Source organism: Oxyura jamaicensis, chromosome 3, assembly GCF_011077185.1.
Source record: "Oxyura jamaicensis isolate SHBP4307 breed ruddy duck chromosome 3, BPBGC_Ojam_1.0, whole genome shotgun sequence".
NCBI lineage: Eukaryota > Metazoa > Chordata > Aves > Anseriformes > Anatidae > Oxyura > Oxyura jamaicensis.
Window position 1 is genome coordinate 10,492,823 of NC_048895.1, and position 9,439 is coordinate 10,502,261.

The 9,439-nt window shown below is 40.8% G+C and overlaps 1 long non-coding RNA gene across 1 annotated transcript in view; it reads left to right on the top strand.

Moving 5' to 3' along the window:
• The window catches only part of LOC118163631, a 77,196-nt gene extending 73,000 nt beyond the window's left edge, over positions 1 to 4,196 (top strand). The window contains exon 4 of the long non-coding RNA XR_004749145.1: positions 3,591 to 4,196. This is a non-coding gene — a long non-coding RNA (uncharacterized LOC118163631). The remainder of the gene's footprint in view (positions 1 to 3,590) is intronic.
• The last annotated feature ends 5,243 nt before the right edge of the window (positions 4,197 to 9,439 follow it).

The window sequence follows — 9,439 nt, forward strand, 5'->3', positions numbered from 1 at the left end:
AACTAACTGAAGAAATGTAGTGTAAGACCAAACCCCCAAATATGCTGTGCCACAGGACAGATGAGGACATTTCCTGCATCACAACTCTTGAAAAAGTGAGATTTAAGTTGGGAAGAACTCCCAGATATTCAGGAAGTAGTCCATACCAGCAACACGAAAAGATGGACAGCAAAAAACTAAAAAGAGTCAGCCAGGAAACAATGTTCATTGCAAACTAATCTGGAGAAAAAATGCATTTCGGTTCCTAGCCAGATGACGAGTTTATCTCTGAACCAGTCAGGGAAACACACTAGCTGGACACCTAGATTCAGATAGCATTGAGAGCACACTATCATGTCTCTTGTGAACAACCTCTTGTGCTTCAGAGGAAGGTGGAAAAAGTCCAACCCTTCAGGATTTTATTATGGAGAAAATGAGCATCCAGATTATAACTTTGCCATATTCCAGGTAAAATCCCCAATATTCTGATCTTACCTGAAACCAATTTCTTATAGGTTTTCAGACCAATCATGAAACTGAGAAGAAAAAAAAATAAAAATTATTTCCCAAACTATCCAATAAAATAATGAGAATTAGAAAAATGAATTACAAATAAGATCACTTTTAAAAGAAAATTCTTCATGTAACCTCTATATTCAGCACAAGCCCCCTATGGTTACACTATATCACTGGAGTTCAGCTTTGAATCCTAGAACAACAGCCCTTGGTGCACTAATGCATCAGTAATGTCTGCTTTTGTCTCTCTAATATGGTAGAACATCTCTTCTTGAGGCCACTGGATGGGTATGCTCTGGAAAGAACGGTTTGCTGCTCATGCAATCCTGGCTCAGGCAAGTATCTGTCCTTACAGGGCCCTCAGCACAGACAACTGTCTCTCATACGCAGATGTGTTGAACATATTCACACATTTAAGGCATTCCTCTTTACACTGAGTTAGGATCAGTTAACAGCATTAATGAGCTCTTTTAGCACATTTTGACAATGGTTCCAAATGATGTTTGTTTGTTGGTTTTTCTCTCTGTTGTGAAGCAAAGGCAAATATATCTGCATTTTCTTTTATTATTATCACTTATTGTTATGATTGTGACTTCAAATAATTAAATTCAGTAACTCCTTTCTACCCAGCAGTGATAAATATTTTCCATCAAACTCAAAAGTCATGTGAAACTCACCTGGCTGCTGTTTTCTGACAGGCTCCAGCAGGGTTTTCTTTGAGATCTATTAGACACTGCAAATCTTCAACACAATTTGCAAATGGAGTACGTTAGCTGCCTCCAGAGCAACACAAACTTCTGGTGTCAGAATCTCATTGATTTGTTTCAAGATCATTAATAAAAGTCACATGGCAAGTATTGGGGCCTTCATTTGTCTGGGTTTACATGCAGGATTTAGGAGAAATAATCTCAGCACCAGTCTCAGCTAGATATTTGTTATGTATCAGATTCTGTATTTCCTCATGGGTATTTGATTCCCAATGAGCTAAACGTAAAACACTGCTCAGGTCTGTAAACCACAATTCTTCAACTTGCCTGTAGGAATGGAGATGTAATTAATTGTAGAGGGACAATTAATTAATACAAGATGTGAGGCCATAGAACACCTGTTCCAACAAAGACAGGCTAGTCACTTCACATTCTAGAAAAGAAAAAAGCAATAATGTGATGTGTGACAATAATAATAATAAAAAAGTCCGACTTTTCCTCTATACCTCCAACCAAGGTGATGATAAAGAAGAGATTTTTCCAAATCAGTCGGGCTTGGTTTAGTCGGGTATGACAGTGCTGGTGGGAACTGGATGGCTTTCACTGCAACGTGCCAGTGTTATTTTGTCCTCATCCTTGAGGCAGCAAAACAACTAGGGAGCCTTGAACTAGTCTTGAGAAGAATATAGTCCTCCAGCAACTGGAAAAGCATAATGTCCATACCCAGTGGACAACTGTCTTGTTTTATCTGGATCTATACAATGATTTAAACAATGAGTTGTACAGTTTTGTTCCTTTGTGGGGTTTAGATTAACCCTATGCTCTGACCATGTTGCTAGTGTGATTCACCATATGTTCAGCTGATAAATCATATATATCGTGAAATCTTTAATGATGGAGGATGCGAGGTAGGATGCCCTTTATTTTTAAATCTTCATTGCTCTTAGAAAATCAATGAGAGAGGAAGGAAATATTAAAGAAAAAAAAAAGCACATACACTAAGAGCATATGAAAATATTACAATTTATGTTGCAGGTATTCCCTTGCTCATTATTTCATGAAATTCAAGCACACCCCTTGGAATGAGTCTCTGATCTACTGGGGGAAAGGTAGGACACTACAGTAATTTCATTTTGCATTACATTATTACATGAAAAACAGCTTGTTCCTCAACAATCATGCGTGCTCAATAACATTGCTTCTAAGAAGAAATGAGTGTTTTCCAGGATAAAGCCCCTGCTTACAGTCTGTTCTTTCTGGAAATGGTATCTCCAGCCCTTCTGGGAGCAACAAGTCCATATGGAGCCTGTTCTTCCTCAGAGACTGACTTTTCCCTTCTGTGGTCACATTTTGTGATTGTTGGCAAACTGGTTGTATTTTTTTTTTTTCTTGCAGCCTTCTTGTTAATTGTTGTGGATCTGGTCTGTTTGGTAGAAAAAAGCATTACATTGGTACCTTTCCCTTCGGGGTGTCAAAACACACTAAAGGCTTGTGCAATATGTTTTGCAGTGTATCTCCCTTTTGGAACATATTATTATTAAATTTAATCTAGCACTGTGGTGGGTGTTTGGCATTCATGCTGAGCAGAATGCTTGCATACACTCCCTCCCTATGATTTCACACAAATACAACAACCTTTTCAATAATAGCTCCAGGAACACGTTTGAAGGTTTTATTTTGTGGAGATTTTGCTGCTGCTGTTTTAATTTTCAGACCTCTCTCTCTCTCAAATAAAACATCTCTTAATATGATTATCATTTATAAACAAAAGTGAATGGGCTATGCCAACATATAACACCTAAATTCTTGACATTATACTAGGTAACAGTGGTATAGCTAGTCATTTAGGAATGTTATGCCTTTATTTTTTTTTCAAAATAGAATATTATTTTCGTATTAAAGAAGATTTATTACCAATTTCTCCATATAAACACCACATAGCACCTGATATCATTAAATAAATCAAGAGTAAACCTTCAGTAAGCATCACCACTTTTAAACTACCCATATTCAACAGGACATCAACTTTTGTCCAAAGATATATGGAAAGTATGTATTTCTTTGTCTTCCCAAGGCAACTCTGAGGATGCTCTTCATCCTGAGGAGGATGTTAAGCTGTGGAACATTTTATAGGAGATACTGAGAACCTCAGAGAAGTTGCCCTTATACAGGAGTTGTTCCCCCAGTACAGCAGAGCAAATCATATTTTTATTAATATAATTAATCTGTCATCCCATAAATGGAAAAATATATGAAAAAATACTGAAAGTATATCTTTAGCCATGCACAGAGTGAAAAAGCCTGAAGTGAAAGTGCATCTATTATAGTAATGGAAATAAACACATTTATTTATTTATTTATTTATTTATTTATTTATTTATTCCCTAGGTGAAATATTTATTTGAGAAAGAGAAGAAAGAGCAACAACATGACATATTTGCAGCAGTAGGTGACAGAAAATATATCAAGACGAATGTCTGCCTTTTTGCTGCAAGCAAATCTTTTCTGTCAGACTCCTATAAGGGCTCACCCATGTGTGCAGCACCGTCTCAAACTTTTCACCTGGTATTAAATATATCCTAACTCCTGTCATCATCAAGAGCACAGATGGCAGAAATGAAATCCGGGGATTTTTACATACCATGGGAGAAACTACAACCCTGGTCATGGTGAGCTGACTCAGCCTGATTACAGCTCTTGCTTTTCTGTGCACCTTGCAGATGCTGTTGACATGCAGAGAGAAGCAAGTGCGCTTGTGGATGGAATAAGTTAAGTTTCACCTGTCTGGGCTGAGGTGAGGCTGGGCTGAGCCCCCTCCAAGGGGCTAGCAGGGCTGGCCATGGGTCAGGGCCAGCTATGTGGGCAATCCCCTTAGGTCCCCTCTGACCCTCCTATGTTAAAGTTGAATGTGTGTGGGGGTGGTTCTGGGTTCTTCCCAAGCCCCCAGGAGACATTTGGTACCTTAGCATTTTTATATAGGTGAGATACAACATCCTCATCATACCAAACTCCTTTTAGTACTAGTTGAAGACGTGGAGGCCCCACAAACCTTCCCTTGCATGCTCCATCCTCTCCCCAGGGAGTTATATCCCATGGGCAGGGAGCAGATGAGCAATACAGGCAAGGTCACAAGATGTAGGAGTGGAAGGATCCAGCCTTGCCTGTTTCCACCTGCCAGCACCCTTGAATTTTTATCATGCTTTTCTGAGATAAGCTTTCTGCTGTTGTCCTTAAGGAAGGAGTGTTTCTCAGTATAGGCATGATGTAATGCTGCCTTTTATAATCCTGGAGGAAAACAGGCATTACCATCTGTACTTCAATAACATCTATGCAGTTAAATAACACTCTGCAGCTGTGTGTGGGAGTGCTCTGCCATGCCACTCTTGGAGTCATTCATTTTTCAGGCACAGCAGCTCAAGGGAGGAGGACTGACCCCAGCACTGACCTTGGGCTGGGGGAGCAGCCAAAGACAGAGCCGTGCCAAAGGCTGCTTTGCCCGCTGTGAGGGGGCTGATCCAGGAGAAATTGATTCCTTGGCTCTGCTGCTCTGCCTTGGCTCTGAGAGCTGTTTTCCCTTGAAGTCTGTGCTTGCTTTGGAGTGTTTCAGACATTGCCCATAGATGAAGGCGGGAACGCCTTTCCACTACCTCCAGTTTTTCTGGTCACAAGAGTTGCTGTATTCGCTTTGGTACAGCATCTGATTTCTAGACCCTTCAAAAGTTTTCAGGCATTCAGGTGCTTCAGTCAGCTCCTGCTGCACAGGCCTGGTTTTCATGTCCTTCTCAGAGCCTCCAATATGAAAGCTTATTTAATTGCTAAAAAAGAAGCCCAGAATTTATTAGTATTTTTATTATTTTGCTATTATAAAGTGATTGCCGTGAAAGCACCTCACAATAGATTCCTCTGAGATGTGATGACCTGAACCTGATCAAAGATGTTAGGGAAGCACAGCTCTAAGCGAGAGATTCTAGTCAGTGCACACGTGTGAAGTCGTGTCCACAGGCAACGTGCTCCCAGAGGAGCAAAGCAACGGCCTGCACACCAGCCTGGGAAGGAGGTGGGATGCTATAGAAAACGATTTTTTTTTTTAAATACCACACCTACCAATTTTGCAAGGCTGAAAAATCTCTGGCACAATGAGTACATTTTCCTGATGCATGAAAGTAGGTTGAAAGTAATTTTTTATTTTTTATTTTTTGTGAATCCACTGTATTTTTCTAATTGAACTGTTATTAAAAATAAATCTTCCTGACCATCTATGGAACCTTGATTTCCAAGAAAGAAAAAGAAGTCATAGTTCAAAAAGGATCTTTGACCTGAGCAGCTGCAAAACTGACTGGGTTTTACTTCACAACAATCTTTAAAGTGTCAGGACCTCTCTAGAAAACTATGCTGTTTGCCCAAAATGACTCAGAGGTGAACAGAAGCTTGAAGGAACATGTAGGGCATATGCTGAAATGCAAAAGCTATCATTTTCTATGCTGAAAGCATCAAATAAGTCCTGTTTTCTAGTACTATGTGCACATTTTCATTACGTTACACTAAAATCTCACATCCTTCTACCAGATAAACCTGAAAAAGCTATGGGTGTAGTCATTTTGGTCTAATTGCCCTAAGATAATGAGTCTAGAGGAAGGAGGATAACAATTTCTTCAGCCTCAGTCACAGCAATGGAAAGGGTTAACTGAGCAGGCCAGAAAAAAGCTTGTCAGGCTGCAGGTGTGAGAAAGAAGAAAGCGATGCTCTTTGGAGCCACTCTGAGAAGACAGCCTGAAGTCCATTCCTGGAAGATGCATGGGCTGAGTCTAGAAAGCATAGTAATCAGGTTATAAATAATGCTGCAAGATATGACAGGAACTGCAACTGGGCAACAGAAGTAACTAATGCCACCACATTCATATTCTAAGCACTGGATGCTGTAGGAATCCAGGACAGCTGCTTGCAACTTGAAGAGGAGAGGGAAGATCTGAATTATTAATATAGATGGATTGAGATTGGACTTTTTATGCTACTGTGAGTTAATCTCATTAAAAGAACGGACAGGAAACTGTGAGGAAGGCTTACAAATATAAAAATAGCAGATGGTCACAAAACACTGGTGCTGAAGGGGGGCAGGTGCCTGCACAAGCTCACCCCATCTTCCTGCCCCACCAAGGCATGCTGGCAGGTCCAGGTGGACTGCAAGGACAGCCCACCACCCATGTCCCTTGAGAAGTGTGGGGCTTTTAGGTGTGCTAGGTGTGCTTTTTTTTTTATTTTTTTATTATCTTTTTTATTTTTTTTTTTATAGTGCAGCTTCTCTACTCTGCTATTGCTCTTATTAAGTGGCAAATGCCAGCCAGTGTCATGTAAATAATGTGACAATCAGTTCTCATAATTGCTAGCATCACTCACTACCTTTATCCTTCACAGCAGACAATCTCAATCTATTTAAGCCCAACTTTTCTGAGGGTTATGTTCTTTGGTTGTAAAAGTCCATCCCAAGTCAGGACATGAATATGTTCAGTTCAAGGCTCCTGCTTCTATGTCTTCTAATTTTCTCAGACAAATCATCTAGCCCATCAGCTTCTTGCTTACCCCAGGAAACACTGAACAAGCTCAGGCTTCCTGTGTTGAGCCCGCCAAACCTCTGCACAAGTTGTTCATGTGCTTGAGGAGTAAAGGTTATTCCTGTCCAAGAGCCATGCTCCCTGTCTCTGCTTGTAGGCACAGAATAAAAAATGGAATGGGAGAGAAAACCAGAGAGAGTTTGTGTGTGCTGGGGAAGAGAGGAGACAAATATATGTGTAGAGGGAAAGAAGAGAACACTGTAACATTTCCTGTGATGAAAAGTCCTCTCAAGTAAATGAGAACTGTCAGCATCCATTTCACAGTGCCTTTCAGGATTACAAAGAATGCTGTGAAGGTAAAAAGACACAAAAAAACAAAGGAAAAATATATTAGTTTTTAAAGAGCGTTTTCTTGATTGCAATATTTTTCTGTTTCAGACATTAGTTGTAACTCTTTAAATCTGGTGTCCATTACAGGCAGGGACAAGTGCTGAGACAAGAGGTAGATGTGAAAGCATTGGTTCAAAGAGATGTAAAAGAGTGGGAAATGGCATAAAAAGGAAAGCACTCAACCAGCTCAACTCATTCCTGTGGATAACTCACCATGAGTAGTTAATGCTGTTCAAGCACCATCTTATTTCTGTGTCCTGGTTCTTAATAAGTAGCATGAAGAATGCAGTAGCAAAGCACAAGCTGCTAAACATGTTTATTTCTCCAGCTCAGGTCTTGATCCCTTGCTTATCATACACATTTGCATCAAATCTCCTGGGAAATTTTGCAGTAGGATGAAGGAGGCTCTGTGAAATAGGGGGAGGGCAGGTACTCTCTTCCAAGCAGCCCCTACCACCTATTTGGTTTTATGCCTGCACAGTAGGTGGGACAATATATGCTCAATTATTTCCCATGCTTTTTTTTTTTTTTTTTTTTTTTCCTGCTAGATACTTTCACACGTCTTATGATCCAAAGCAATTTTGCAAGAGCACCGAGGGCTTGATCTTGTTTTGCAGTGTCTAACATGCTGCCTGAGGAAAACATGCACTGCATATACATGTGTAAGTTTGCCAGGATGTGCAGCTCTGGTGACCTCTGAGGAGTGAAGGAGAGTTAGTTCGCAGGCACAGCTGTGTCTGCTGATTTGGACATTAGCACTCCGGGAACAGAAAGGGATGGCACCACAGAGTGACTAGGGCGCCCGTTCCAGACAAACACATTGGTAGTAGGAGGGACTTGGTTAGAAATGGATCATTTTCATTAAAAGTGAAGGAAAAGGTGACAATAAAGCCTGGAGATGATGAGACAGTTTTCAGCAGTGGTACAGATGGTGATGAAACAACTTATTTTTTGTGTCTGGGGAAATTCATCTGTAATTCAGCAGAGGAGCTCACTTGGTTTGTAAGGATGCAACACATCTTTTTCTAGAAGCAACAAACATCCCATCTGCTTGACTGTTGAGAGTACAGCAGCTTCCATGGGTTCTGCCTGCAGAAGTGAGGGTGCTGCTTGGAGAGGCCGAGACCTGTGAAACCTTCCTTTTTCCTTGGCTTTCTTCCCTCGTTCATTTTCCATGCAACCAGAGCAGATAGGAGCTCAGGTGCTCCTGTAGCCTGGCTGCCTCCTTGCTGGGCCTTTCAACTCAAAAAAGACTGTCCAGACCCTGGGTAACAGCTAGAAGCTGTCCATCTTTTAGGGCTGCGTTTTCCCATGCATTTTTCAAAATAGCAAGTTACTCTGCTGTAATTTCATGATGCAGAGCCTGCTAGTCAAAAAAACATGTAAAGAAATGTGCATTAGAAGTGGCTGGGGGTGGGGTGGACGTGGGCAATTTTTCATAGGCGAAAGGCAAGCATTACCTGCTTGACGTGCAATTCACTGCAGTGCAGAGGGCCGGCACAAAACTTACACATCATGTCAGCCCTGCTTTAAAGGTCATTTGTTGTGGAAATGGTCCTTGTGCTGGTACTCTGAACAGGGATGAATATTAGTCTTGGTGCAGACCATTGCTTGCAGGACACCCAGCTTAGAAAAATTAAATATTTTTTTTTTTTTTTTTTTTTTTAATTAGCCTCCTCTGTGCAATTCTTTTCACTGCCTCATAAGAATTATTTGTATAGTCTTATTTTAAGGGAGAGAAATTTAGTTATCCCTGTCTCTACCTCCCTCCCTCCTCAATAGCATTTCTTCAGAGTTTGCCAACACTAAAAAGGGGAAAAAGCCTTTGAAAGCCTCCTCAGAACTCTCTCTGATTGTATCTTCTCCTTGCTGGCTGAAGGGCACAGGACATGGAAGATTTTGTCCCGGTATCATCTGGTGTCTGGATGCAGCCTTAAGATTAAGAAAATCATTCTACTTCTGACGTATGGTTGAAACTCCTCTTAAGTGCTTTGTTGCATCTTGTTTTCCTGGATGTTGTCCATCTGTCCCATTTGTCATTCTTGTCACTTGGCCAGCAGCGCTCACCTATCAAGGTATTCAGCCAAAATGGTCCCTTTAATGAAGAATTTTAGCAATGGATGTTATGATGACTCAACAGAAAAGTCTATATTGCTCCGTACTGCCCTGCAATCTTCTACCTGTTCATATATACAGTATGTTCCCATACATGCACTGCTCTCACGGTGGTCTTACTATTTTTTTCTGGTTCTTTTTTGATGTGGATACATCTTGCTGCTGGTGCTTGGGTAGGGGTAA